At 41.8% G+C, this 14,492-nt stretch overlaps 1 non-coding gene across 1 annotated transcript; it reads right to left on the reverse strand.

Moving 5' to 3' along the window:
* Positions 1-336: 336 nt before the first annotated feature.
* Positions 337-440, reverse strand: LOC130952328 (small nucleolar RNA R71). Its single transcript, XR_009074509.1, has one exon. It is a non-coding gene; the product is annotated as a small nucleolar RNA R71 (small nucleolar RNA).
* Between the last annotated feature and the right edge of the window lie 14,052 nt (positions 441-14,492).

Consider the following 14,492-nt stretch of genomic DNA (forward strand, 5'->3'; position numbering starts at 1 on the left):
CCCGACTTCTATGGGAGAAGCATCTCTATCCCTGCCATTGGAGCAAACAACTTTGAGCTTAAGCCTCAATTAGTTTCTCTAATGCAACAGAATTGCAAGTTCCATGGACTTTCATTGGAAGATCCTCATCAGTTTTTAGCTGAGTTCTTGCAAATCTGTGACACTATCAAGACTAATGGGGTTGACCCTGAGGTCTACAGACTTATGCTATTCCCTTTTGCTGTAAGAGACAGAGCTAGGATATGGTTGGACTCACAACCTAAAGAAAGCCTGAACTCTTGGGAAAAGCTAGTCAATGCCTTCTTGGCAAAGTTCTTTCCACCTTAAAAATTGAGTAAGCTCAGAGTGGAAGTCCAAACCTTCAGACAGAAGGAAGGAGAATCCCTCTATGAAGCTTGGGAAAGATACAAACAATTGATCAGAAAGTGTCCTTCTGACATGCTTTCTGAATGGAGCATCATAGGTATCTTCTATGATGGTCTGTCTGAACTATCCAAGATGTCTTTGGATAGCTCTGCTGGAGGATCTCTTCATTTGAAGAAGACGCCTACAGAAGCTCAAGAACTAATTGAAATGGTTGCAAATAACCAATTCATGTACACTTCTGAAAGGAATCCTGTGAACAATGGGACGAATCAGAAGAAAGGAGTTCTTGAGATTGATACTCTGAATGCCATATTGGCTCTGAATAAAATATTGACTCAGCAAGTCAATTTGATTTCTCAAAGTCTGTCTGGAATGCAAAATGCACCAGGCAGTACTAAGGACGCTTCATCTGAAGAAGAAGCTTATGATCCTGAGAACCCTTCAATGGAAGAGGTGAATTACATGGGAGAACCCTATGGAAACACCTATAATTCTTCATGGAGAAATCATCCAAATCTCTCATGGAAGGATCAACAGAGACCCCAACAAGGTTTCAACAACAACAATGGTGGAAGAAACAGGTTTAGCAATGGCAAGCCTTTTCCATCATCTTCTCAGCAACAGATAGAGAATTCTAAGCAGAGCCACTCTGACTTAGCAACCATGGTCTCTGATCTAATCAAAACCACCCAAAGTTTTATGACTGAAACAAGGTCCTCCATTAGGAATTTGGAGGCACAAGTGGGTCAGCTGAGTAAGAAAATTACTGAACTCCCTCCTAGTACTCTTCCAAGCAATACAGAAGAGAATCCAAAAGGAGAGTGTAAGGCCATCAACATGGCCGAACTTGGAGAGGATGAAGAGGCAGTGAGCGCCACTGAGGAAGACCTCAATGGACGTCCACTGGCCTCCAATGAGTTCCCTAATGAGGAACCATGGGAATCTGAGGCTCACACTGAGACCATAGAGATTCCATTGGATTTACTTCTGCCATTCATGAGCTCTGATGAGTATTCTTCCTCTGAAGAGGATGAATATGTCACTGAAGAGCAAGTTGCTAAATACCTTGGAGCAATCATGAAGCTAAATGACAAGTTATTTGGTAATGAGACTTGGGAGGATGAACCCCCTTTGCTCACCAAAGAACTGGATGACTTGTCTAGGTAGAAATTACCTCAAAAGAGACAAGATCCTGGAAAGTTTTCAATACCTTGTACCATAGGCACCATGACCTTTAAGAAGGCTCTGTGTGACCAAGGGTCAAGTGTAAACCTCATGCCTCTCTGTAATGAAGAAGCTAGGGATCTTTGAGGTGCAAACTGCAAGAATCTCATTAGAGATGGCAGACAATTCAAGAAAACAAGCTTATGGACTAGTAGAGGATGTTTTGGTAAAGATTAAAGACCATTACATCCCTGCTGATTTCATAGTCCTAGAGACTGGGAAGTGCATGGATGAATCCATCGTCCTTGGCAGACCCTTCCTAGCCACAGCAAAGACTATGAATGATGTAGACAGAGAAGAATTGATCATTCAAGTGAATGAAGAATCCTTTGTGTTTAAGGCTCAAGGATTCCCCTCTGTCACCATGGAGAGGAAGCATGAAGAGCTTCTCTCAAAACAGAGTCAAATAGAGCCCCCACAGTCAAACTCTAAGTTTGGTGTTGGGAGGCCACAACCAAATTCTAAGTTTGGTGTTGAACCCCCACATTCAAACTCTAAGTTTGGTATTGGGAGGTTCCAACATTGCTCTGAGTATCTATGAGGCTCCATGAGAGCCCACTGTCAAGCTACTGACATTAAAGAAGCGCTTGTTGGGAGGCAACCCAATGTTATATTTTATCTATTTTCCTTTGTTATTTTATGTTTTCTGTAGGTTGATGATCATGAGAAGTCACAAAATCAATTGAAAAAGCAAAAACAGAATGAAAAACAGAAAGAAAAATAGCACACCCTGGAGGAAGACCTTGCTGGCATTTAAACGCCAGTAAGGGCAGCAAATGGGCGTTTAACGCCCAGTCTGGCACCATTCTGGGCGTTTAATGCCAGAAAGGGGCACCAGACTGGCATTAAACGCCAGGAAAGGGCAAGAAGTTGGCGTTAAACGCCAGAAATGGGCACCAGCCCGGCGTTTAACGCCAGAATTGGCATGAAGAGCAATTTTGCTCGCCACTTGGTGCAGGGATGACTTTTCCTTGACACTTTAGGATCTGTGGACCCCACAGGATCCCCACCTACCCCACCACCCTCTCTCTTCTTCTTCACCCATTCACCAATCACCTCAACACCTCTTCCCCAAAAAAACCCCTCACCTATCAAATCCCATCTTTCTCCTCACCACTCACATCCATCCTTCATAAAAACCCACCCTCCCATAACCGAACCCTACCCCTCTCTCCACCCCTATATAAACCCATCTTCACTCCCTCATTTTCACACAACCTAAACACTACTCCTCCCCCTTTGGCCGAAACACAAAGCCACCTCCATCTCCTCTATTTCTTCTTCTTCTACTCTCTTCTTTCTTCTTTTGCTCGAGGACGAGCAAACCTTTTAAGTTTGGTGTGGTAAAAGCATTGCTTTTTGTTTTTCCATAACCATTTATGGCATCCAAGGCCGGATAAGCCTCTAGAAAAAGGAAAGGGAAGGCAAAAGCTTTCACCTCCGAGTCATGGGAGATGGAGAGATTTATCTCAAGGGTGCATTAAGACCACTTCTATAAAGTTGTGGCCTTGAAGAAGGTGATCCCCGAGGTCCCTTTCAAACTCAAAAAGAGTGAATATCCGGAGATCCGACATGAGATTCGAAGAAGAGGTTGGGAAGTTCTTACCAACCCCATTCAACAAGTCGGAATCTTAATGGTTCAAGAGTTCTATGCCAATGCATGGATCACCAAGAACCAAGATTAAAGTGTGAACCCGAACCCAAAGAATTGGCTTATAATGGTTCGGGGGAAATGCTTAGATTTTAGTCCGAAAAATGTAAGGTTGGCATTCAACTTGCCCATGATGCAAGGAGATGAACACCCTTACACTAGAAGGGTCAACCTTGATCAAAGGTTGGACCAAGTCCTCATAGACATCTGTGAAGAGGGCGCCCAATGGAAGAGAGATTCAAGAGGGAAGCCGGTTCAACTAAGAAGGCATGACCTCAAGCCCGTGGCTAGAGGATGGTTGGAGTTTATCCAACGCTCAATCATTCCCACTAGCAACCGATCTGAAGTTACTCTAGACCAGGCCATCATGATTCATAGCATCATGATTGGAGAAGAAGTAGAAGTTCATGAGGTTATAGCCCAAGAACTTTATAAGGTGGCGGACAAGTCTTCTACCTTGGCAAGGTTAGCCTTTCCTCATCTCATTTGTCACCTCTGTTATTCAGTTGGAGTTGACATAGAGGGAAACATCCCCATTGATGAGGACAAGCCCATCACTAAGAAAAGGATGGAGCAAACAAGAGATCCCACTCATCATGAAATCCCTGAGATGCCTCAAGGGATGCACTTTCCTCCACAAAACAATTGGGAGCAAATCAACACCTCCCTAGGAGAATTGAGTTCCAACATGGGACAACTAAGGGTGGAGCACCAAGAACATTCCATCCTCCTCCATGAAATTAGAGAAGATCAAAGAATCATGAGAGAGGAGCAACAAAGACAAGGAAGAGACATTGAGGAGCTCAAGCACTCCATAAGATCTTCAAGAGGAAGAACAAGCCGCCATCACTAAGGTGGACCCATTCTTTGATTTCCTTGTCCTTCATTTTCCTGTTTTTCGAAAATTTATGCTTATGTTTATCTATGTTTGTGTCTTATGATCATTAGTGTCTTAGAGTCTATGCCTTAAAGTTATGAATGTCCTATGAATCCATCACCTCTCTTAAATGAAAAATTTTCTTAATTGAAAAAGAGAAGAATTGCATGATTTTAAATTTTATAACAGATTAATTATTTTGATGTGGTGGCAATACTTTTGTTTTCTGAATGTATGCTTAAACAGTGCATATGTCTTTTGAATTTGTGGTTCATGAATGGTTGGCTCTTGAAAGAATGATGAAAAAGGAGACATGTTACTGAGGATCTGAAAAATCATAAAAATGATTCTTGAAGCAAGAAAAAGCAGTGAATACAAAAAAAAAGAGAACGAAAAAAAAAAGGGAGAAAGAGAAAAAGAAAGAAATAAAGTTGTGATCCAAGGCAAAAAGAGTGTGCTTAAGAACCCGGGACACCTCTAATTGGGAACTCTAGCAAAGCTGAGTCACAATCTGAAAAGGTTCACCCAATTATGTGTCTGTGGCATGTATGTATCCGGTGGTAATACTAGAAGACAGAGTGCTTTGGGCCACGTCCAAGACTCATAAAGTAGCTGTGTTCAAGAATCATCATACTTAACTAGGAGAATCAATAACACTATCTAGATTCTGGGTTCCTATAGAAGCCAATCATTCTGAATTTCAAAGGATAGAGTGAGATGCCAAAACTATTCAGAGGCAAAAAGCTAAAAGCCCCGCTCATCTAATTAATACTGATCTTCATAGATGTTTTTGGAATTCATTGCATATTCTCTCTTCTCTTTATCTTATTTGATTTTCAGTTGCTTGGGGACAAGCAACAATTTAAGTTTGGTGTTGTGATGAGAGGATAATTTGTACGCTTTTTGGCATTGTTTTTAGTATGTTTTTAGTAGGATTTAGTTATTTTTAGTATATTTTTATTAGTTTTTAGTTAAAATTCACTTTTCTAGACTTTACTATGAGTTTGTGTGTTTTTCTGTGATTTCAGGTATTTTCTGGCAGAAATTGAGGGACCTGAGCAAAAATCTGATTCAGAGACTGAAAAGGACTCCAGATGCTGTTGGATTCTGATCTCCCTGCACTCGAAGTGCATTTTCTAGAGTTACAGAAACCCAATTGGCGCGCTCTCAACGGCGTTAGAAAGTAGACATCCTGGGCTTTCCAGCAATGTATAATAGTCCATACTTTGCCCAATATTTGATGGCCCAAACCGGCGTTCCAAATCAGCTCAAGAATGCCCGGCGTTAAACGCCGGAACTGGCACAAGAATGGGAGTTAAACGCCTAAACTGGCACAAAAGCTGGCGTTTAACTCCAAGAGAAGTCTCTACACGAAAATGCTTCAATGCTCAGCCCAAGCACACACCAAGTGGGCCCGGAAATGGATTTTTCTGTCATTTACTCGTTTCTGTAAACCTTAGGCTACTAGTTCTTTATAAATAAGACCTTTTGCTATTGTATTTTCATCTTGGTAGCTATCTTTGAGTAGTTTTACGCTATCTTAGATCATTGGGAGGCTGGCCATTCGGCCATGCCTAGACCTTGTTCTTATGTATTTTCAACGGTGGAGTTTCTACACACCATAGATTAAGGTGTGGAGCTCTGCTGTACCTCGAGTATTAATGCAATTACTATTGTTCTTCTATTCAATTCAGCTTATTCTTATTCCAAGATATTCATTCGCACTCAAGAACTTGATGAATGTGATGATTATGTGACGCTCATCATCATTCTCACTTATGAACGCGTGCCTGACAACCACTCCCGTTCTACAAGCAAACAAGGCTTGAATGTTTATCTCTTGGGTTCTTTAACCGGAATCTTCGTGGTATAAGCTAGAATTGATGGCGGCATTCAAGAGAATCCGGAAGGTCTAAACCTTGTCTGTGGTATTCTGAGTAGGATTCAATAATTGAATGACTGTGACGAGCTTCAAACTCCTGAAGGCTGGTGGTGCACGAAATTGCAATAACACTTTTGCAATCCCGCACAACTAACCAGCAAGTGCACTGGGTCGTCCAAGTAATACCTTGCGTGAGCAAGGGTCGATCCCACGGAGATTGTCGGCTTGAAGCAAGCTATGGTTATCTTGTAAATCTTAGTCAGGATATCAGAAATTATCAGGATTGATTGTAAAAAGCAAAAGAACATGTAATGGTTACTTGTATTGCAGTAATGGAGAATGGGTTGAGGTTTGGAGATGCTCCATCTTCCGAATCTCTGCTTTCCTACTGTCTTCTTCATCAAACACGCATGTCTCCTTCCATGGCAAGCTCGTGTAGGGTCTCACTGTTGTCAGCAGCTACCTCCCATCCGCGCAGTGAAAGCTAATGCACACACTCTGTCACAGTGCTGCCAATCACCGTTTGGTTCCCTCCCCTACCGGAATAGAATCACTCTTTGCGTCTGTCACTAACGCCCAGTAGGTTACAGGTTTGAAGCACGTCACAGTCATTCAATCATTGAATCCTACTCAGAATACCACAGACAAGGTTTAGACCTTCCGGATTCTCTTGAATGCTGCCATCAGGTCCTGCCTATACCACGAACATTCCGATTAAAGAACCCAAGAGATAACTACTCAATCTAAGATAGAACAGAGGTGGTTGTCAGGCACGTGTTCATGGTTGAGAATGATGATGATTGTCACGGATCATCACATTCATCCGGATTAAGAACAAGTGTTATCTTAGAATGGAAGCAAGCATGATTGAATAAGAAACAGTAGTAATTGCATTAATCCATCAAGACACAGCAGAGCTCCTCACCCCCAACCATGGGGTTTAGAAACTCATGCTGTGGAAGAAAATGTGTACAATGTCATAAGGTCACATCCGGTACTGATTACAAAGTCAAAAGGTCCTATAAGTAGTAAACTAGTATCCTAAGGTTTACAGAATTGAGTAAATGACAGAAAAATCCACTTCCGGGCCCACTTGGTGTGTGCTTGGGCTGAGCAATGAAGGAATTTCGTGTAGAGACCTTTTCTGGAGTTAAACGCCAGCTTTCATGCCAGTTTGGGCGTTTAACTCCAAATTTTATGCCAGTTCCGGCGTTTAACGCTGGAATTTCTGTAGGTGACTTTGAGCGCCGGTTTGGGCCATCAAATCTTGGGCAAAGTATGGACTATTATATATTGCTGGAAAGCCCTGGATGTCTACTTTCCAATGCCGTTGAGAGCGCGCCAATTGGGCTTCTGTAGATCCAGAAAATCCACTTCGAGTGCAGGGAGGTCAGAATCCAACAGCATCTGCAGTCCTTTTCAGTCTCTGGATCAGATTTTTGCTCAGGACCCTCAATTTCAGCCAGAAAATACCTGAAATCACAGAAAAACAAACATAGTAAAGTCCAGAAAAGTGAATTTTAATTAAAAAATAATAAAAATATACTAAAAACTAACTAAAAGATGCTAAAAACATACTAAAAACAATGCCAAAAAGTGTACAAATTATCCGCTCATCACAACACCAAACTTAAATTGTTGCTTGTCCCCAAGCAACTGAAAATCAAAATAGGATAAAAAGAAGAGAATATACTATAGATTCCAAAATATCAAAGAAACATATTCCAATTAGATGAGCAGGACTAGTAGGCTTTTTGCCTCCGAACAGTTTTGGCATCTCACTCAATCCTTTGAAGTTCAGAATGATTGGCATCTATGAGAACTCAGAACTCAGATAATGTTATTGATTCTCCTAGTTAAGTATAATGATTCTTGAACATAGCTAATATATGAGTCTTGGCTGTGGCCCAAAGCACTCTGTCTTCCAGTATTACCACCGGATACATACATGCCACAGACACATAATTGGGTGAACCTTCTTAGATTGTGACTCAGCTTTGCTAAAGTCCCCAATTAGAGGTATCCAGGGTTCTTAAGCACACTCTTGTTGCTTTGGATCACAACTTTATTTCCTTCTCTTTTTTTTTTTTCTTTTTCTTTTTTTTTCTTTTCTTTTTCTTTTTCTTTCTTCTTTTTTTTTCGAATTTTTTTTTCACTGCTTTTCTTGCTTCAAGAATCAATTTGATGATTTTTCAGATCCTCAATAACAGTTCTCTTTCTCCTCATTCTTTCAAGAGCCAACAATTTTAACATTCTTAAAACAACAAATTCAAAAGACATATGCACTGTTCAAGCATTCATTCAGAAAACAAAAAGTATTGTCACCACATCAAACTAATTCAACTAGTTTCAGAGATAAATTTCGAAATCCTGTACTTCTTGTTCTTTTGTGATTAAAGCATTTTTCTTTTAAGAGAGGTGATGGATTCATAGGACATTCATAGCTTTAAGGCATAAACTTAAATTTTATTAATTATGAACTAAGAACAAGACTCAATATAGGTATAAATGAGACTAAAAATAATAAAAAAAAAAGACGAAAAATAATAGGCTCCTAATGATAGAGGTTTTCACAGAGTTAGAACTCAACAACCTGATTTTGAGAAGTGGATGCTCCCTCAGCTTGAGAGGAGAGCTTTGGCGTTTCATCTCTTGAATTTCACGCCCCTGCTTCTCTTGCTCCTTCCATTGTCTTCTTGGTGATTGGATGTTCAATGGGTATGAATTCATCTTCTTCTATCTTCACCCCAGCCTCTTTACAGAGCAAGGAGATCAAGCTTGGGTAAGCCAATTTGGTTACAGTGGAATTCCTATTTGCAATTGTGTAGATCTCACAGGCAATCAGATGATGAACCTCCACCTTTTTTCCAAGCATAATGCAATGAATCATCACTGCTCTCTTGATGGTGACCTCAGAACGGTTGCTAGTGGGCAATATGGAACGCCCAATAAAGTCTAGCCACCTCTTGCAATTGGTTTGAGGTCTCCCCTCTTGAGTGGTTTGGGACACCCTTAGAATTGGTTATCCACTTAGTTCCAGGGAGGCATATGTCCTCTAGAACCTGATCCAACCCCTTATCTACTCTCACATCCTCCTATTAAGGAATCAGGATCATCTTGCAGTTGAGGCAACTTGAATATTTCTCTTATTTTGTCCAGATGGAAGTATATAACTTTCCCTCTGACCATGGTTCTATGGTATGGTAAGCAGTTCCAGTCATTCTCTGCTTATCTGTTAGCCACAGATTTGAATAGAATTCCTGAACCATGTTCCTTCCAACCTTTGTCTCAGGATTGGTCATAACTTCCCAACCTCTGTTTCGAATTTGCTCTTGGATCTCCGGATATTCATCTTCTTTCAGATCAAATTTAACTTCCGGGATCACTGACCTCAGACCCATTATTTTGTGATAATGGTCTTCATGTTCTTTGGTTAAGAACTTCTCTTCATTCCAAAGATTCTTTGGATTAGTCTCTTTCTTTCCTCTTGAGTTGGTTTGTTTTCCCTTGGGAGCCATGATATTGAGAATCTTGGCTTAGTGATCACGGAAAAGCACACCAAACTTAGAAGTTTTGCTTGTCCTCAAGCAAAGAGAAAAGAAAGAAGATAAGAGAGAGAGGGGGAGAAAATTCGAATGGTGTGAGGAAGGAGGGTGAGGAACGTTCATTTATAGAGTGGGGGGAGGAGAATTTCGAAAACAAAAGAGAGATTTGAAAGGAAATTTGAAAAGATATGAAAAATATTTGAGAAAAGGGTGAGTTTTTGAAGAAGATTTGAGATTATTTTGAAATAGATTCGAAGAATGGTTTTGATTTTTGAAGATTTGAAAGTGAATGATGAATGATTGAAGTGTGATTTTGTAGAAAAGTATGGGTGAGAAAAGGAAAGTTTGAAAAAATCTGATTTGAAAACAAAATTGTGGTCCCCCCACCAAGCTGGCGTTAAACGCCCAGAATGGCACCCATTCTGGCGTTTAACGCCCATTTGTTGCCCCACTTGGGCGTTTAACGCCCAGCCAGGTACCCTGGCTGGCGTTAAACGCCAGAAATTCTTCCTCACTGGGCGTTTTTCTAAAACGCCCAGGATGCTGCACACCTGGCGTTAAACGCCCAAAATGGTGCCCATTCTGGCGTTTGACGCCCAAAATGCCCCTTACTGGCGTTTTTTCGCCAGTAAGCTCATTTTCTCTGCTTTTTGAGCTGAATCCTTCTGTAACTCTGTGAATTCCTTCATTTTTGATATTTGCCTCTGTAAGAACAATTCATACAACTTTCCTAATGACTGGGTTGCCTCCCAGCAAGCGCTTCTTTACTGTCTTTACCTGGACTTTCACTGAGAATCACTCAAGTCTCAGTTTTGAGCATTCTTGCTCAAAATTTCCTTCAAGATAGTGCTTGATCCTCTGTCCATTAACAATGAACTTCTTGTCAGAATCAATATCCTGAAGCTCAACATATCCATATGGTGATACTCCTGTAATCACATACGGACCCCTCCACCGGGATTTGAGTTTTCCTGGAAACAATTTGAGCTTGGAGTTGAAGAGCAGAACTTTTTGTCCTGGCTCAAAGACTCTGGTTGACAATCTCTTGTCATGCCACTTCTTTGCCTTTTCCTTATAAATTTTTGCATTTTCAAAGGCATTGAGTCTGAACTCCTCTAGCTCATTTAGCTGGAGCAGTCTTTTCTCACCAGCTAACTGTGCATCCATGTTTAGGAATCTGGTTGCCCAGTAGGCTTTATGTTCCAGTTCCACAGGCAAATGACAGGCCTTCCCATACACCAGTTGGTATGGAGAGGTGCCTATAGGAGTCTTGAATGCTGTTCTGTATGCCCACAGAGCATCATCCAAGCTCTTTGCCCAATCCTTTCTTCGGGCCATCACAGTCCGTTCCAGGATTCTTTTTAGCTCTCTGTTAGAGACTTCAGCTTGCCCATTTGTCTGTGGATGATACGGAGTTGCCACTTTATGGCTGATTCCATATCTAACCATAGCAGAGTATAGCTGTTTATTGCAGAAATGAGTGCCCCCATCACTGATTAGCACTCTGGGGACGCCAAACCTGCTGAAAATGTTTTTCTGGAGGAATTTCAGCACGGTTTTGGTATCATTAGTGGGTGTAGCAATTGCTTCTACCCACTTAGATACGTAGTCCACTGCCACCAGAATGTAAGTGTTTGAGTATGATGGTGGGAATGGCCCCATGAAGTCAATTCCCCATACATCAAACAATTATATCTCTAATATTCCTTGTTGAGGCATGGCATATCCGTGAGGCAGGTTACCAGCTCTTTGGCAGCTGTCACAGTTACGCACAAACTCTCGGGAATCTTTATAGAGAGTAGGCCAGTAGAAGCCGCACTGGAGAACTTTAGTGGCTGTTCGCTCACTTCCAAAATGTCCTCCATACTGTGATCCATGGCAGTGCCATAGGATCCTTCGTGCTTCTTCTCTGGGTATACACCTGCGGATCACTCCGTCAGCACATCTCTTAAAGAGATATGGTTCATCCCAGAGGTAGTACTTGGCATCTGAAATTAGTTTCTTTCTTTGCACATTGCTGTACTCCTTGGGTATGAACCTCACAGCTTTATAGTTTGCCATATCTGCAAACCATGGAGCTTCCTGAATGGCAAAAAGTTGCTCATCTGGGAAAGTCTCAGAGATCTCAGTAGAAGGGAGGGACGCCCCAGCTACTGGTTCTATTCTGGACAGATGATCAGCTACTTGGTTCTCTGTCCCTTTTCTGTCTCTTATTTCTATATCAAACTGTTGCAGAAGCAACACCCATCCTATAAGCCTGGGTTTTGAATCCTGCTTTGTGAGTAAGTATTTAAGAGCAGCATGGTCAGTGTACACAATCACCTTTGATCCCACTAAGTAGGATCTGAACTTGTCAATGGCATAAACCATTGCAAGTAATTCTTTTTCTGTGGTTGTGTAATTCTTCTGTGCATCATTTAGAACACGGCTAGCATAATAAATGACATGCAGAAGTTTGTTATGCCTCTGTCCCAACACTGCACCAATGGCATGATCACTGGCATCACACATTAATTCAAATGGTAATGCCCAATCTGGTGCAGAGATGACTGGCGCTGTGACCAGCTTAGCTTTCAGGGTCTCAAATGCCTGCAGACACTGTGTGTCGAACACAAATGGTGTGTCAGCAGCTAACAGGTTACTCAGAGGTTTAGCAATTTTCGAAAAATCCTTGATAAACCTTCTGTAGAATCCTGCATGCCCCAGAAAGCTTCTGATTGCCTTAACATTGGTAGGTGGTGGTAATTTTTCAATTACCTCTACCTTTGCCTTATCCACCTCTATTCCCCTGCTTGAAATTTTGTGCCCAAGGACAATTCCTTCAGTCACCATAAAGTGACATTTCTCCCAGTTTAATACCAGGTTAGTCTCTTGGCATCTTTTCAGGACAAGTGATAGGTGGTTAAGACAGGAGCTGAATGAGTCTCCATATACTGAAAAGTCGTCCATGAAGACTTCCAGAAATTTCTCTACCATGTCTGAGAAGATAGAGAGCATGCACCTCTGAAAGGTTGCAGGTGCATTGCACAGACCAAAAGGCATTCTTCTGTAGGCAAACACGCCTGAAGGGCAGGTAAATGCTGTTTTCTCTTAGTCCTGGGGATCCACTGCAATTTGATTGTAGCCTGAATAGCCATCCAAAAAGTAGTAATAATCATGACCAGCTAGTCTTTCTAGCATTTGGTCTATGAATGGTAAAGGAAAATGATCCTTTCTGGTGGCTGTATTGAGTCTTCTGTAGTCAATACACATACGCCACCCTGTGACTGTCCTTGTAGGAACCAGTTCATTTTTTTCATTATGAACCACTGTCATGCCTCCCTTTTTGGGAACAACTTGGACAGGGCTCACCCAGGGGCTATCAGAAATAGGATAAATAATCCCAGCCTCCAGTAATTTAGTGACCTCTTTCTGCACCACCTCCTTCATGGCAGGATTTAGCCTCCTCTGTGGTTGGACCACTGGTTTGGCATTATCCTCCAACAGGATCTTGTGCATGCATCTAGCTGGGCTAATACCCTTGAGATCACTTATGGACCACCCAAGAGCTGTCTTGTGTGTCCTTAGCACTTTAATCAGTGCTTCCTCTTCCTGTGGATTTAAAGCAGAGCTTATAATCACTGGAAAAGTGTCACCCTCTCCCAGAAATGCATATTTCAGGGATGATGGTAGTGGTTTGAGTTCAGGCTTAGGAGGCTTATCCTCCTCCTGAGGAATTTTCGAAAATTCCTTTGCCTCCTCTGGCTCTTCCTGATCAGTTTGAGCATCTTTGAAGATGTCCTCAAGCTCTGATTCTAGGCTTTCAGCCATATTGATCTCTTCTACCAGAGAGTCAATAATGTCAGCGTCCATGCAGTCCTCTGGTGTGTCTGGATGCTGCATAGCTTTTACAGCATTCAACTTGAACTCATCCTCATTGACTCTCAAGGTTACTTCCCCCTTTTGTACATCAATGAGAGTTCGTCCAGTTGCTAGGAAAGGTCTTCCTAGAATGAGAGTTGCATTTTTATGCTCCTCCATTTCCAGCACCACAAAGTCAGTTGGAAAGGCAAACGGCCCAACCTTGACAATCATGTCCTCTATTATGCCTGATGGGTGTTTAATGGAGCCATCAGCAAGTTGGAGGCATATCCTGGTTGGTTTGACTTCTCCAATCAACCCAAGCTTTCTGATAGTGGATACAGGTATTAAATTAATACTTGCTCCAAGATCACATAAGGCTACCTTGGTGTAAGTACCTTCCAATGTGCATGGTATCAGAAAGCTTCCAGGATCTTGAAGCTTTTCTGGTAAGCTTTTTAGAATGACTGCACTGCATTCTTCATGAGAAACACTTTTTCAGTTTCTCTCCAATCCTTCTTATGACTTAAGATCTCTTTCATGAACTTAGCATAAGAAGGTATTTGCTCAAGTGCCTCTGCAAAAGGAATCTTTATTTCAAGAGTCCTTAAATAGTCTGCAAAGCGGGCAAATTGTTTATCCTGTTCCGCTTTGCGGAGTTTCTGAGGATAAGGCATCTGGCTTGATATTCTTCAACCTTAGATGCTGCAGGTTTATTCCTTACAGAAGTGGTTGAAGAAGCCTTGTTAGAGGGATTACTGTCAGCACTCTCAGGTGTCTGATCCTCCCTTGGCGTTTGAACGCCAGGAATGGGTGAAGTTTGGGCGTTAAACGCCAACTTCCCTTCCTTTTCTGGCGTTTGAACGCCAGAACTGGGCAAGGAATGGGCGTTTAACGCCAGCTTTCCTTCCCTTTCTGGCGTTTGAACGCCAGAACTGGGCAAGGAATGGGCGTTTAATGCCAACTTTCCTTCCCTTTCTGGCGTTTGAACGCCAATATTCCTCTCTGGGCTCTTACTGTCCTCAGAGGGATTTTGAACAGTGGTTTGGTTGTCCTCTGTCATTTGTTCCTTATTTGGCTTTTTGCTCTTTTGAACAGTGTTATTCA

This window comes from Arachis stenosperma, chromosome 9 (genome assembly GCF_014773155.1).
Source record: "Arachis stenosperma cultivar V10309 chromosome 9, arast.V10309.gnm1.PFL2, whole genome shotgun sequence".
Taxonomy (NCBI): domain Eukaryota; kingdom Viridiplantae; phylum Streptophyta; class Magnoliopsida; order Fabales; family Fabaceae; genus Arachis; species Arachis stenosperma.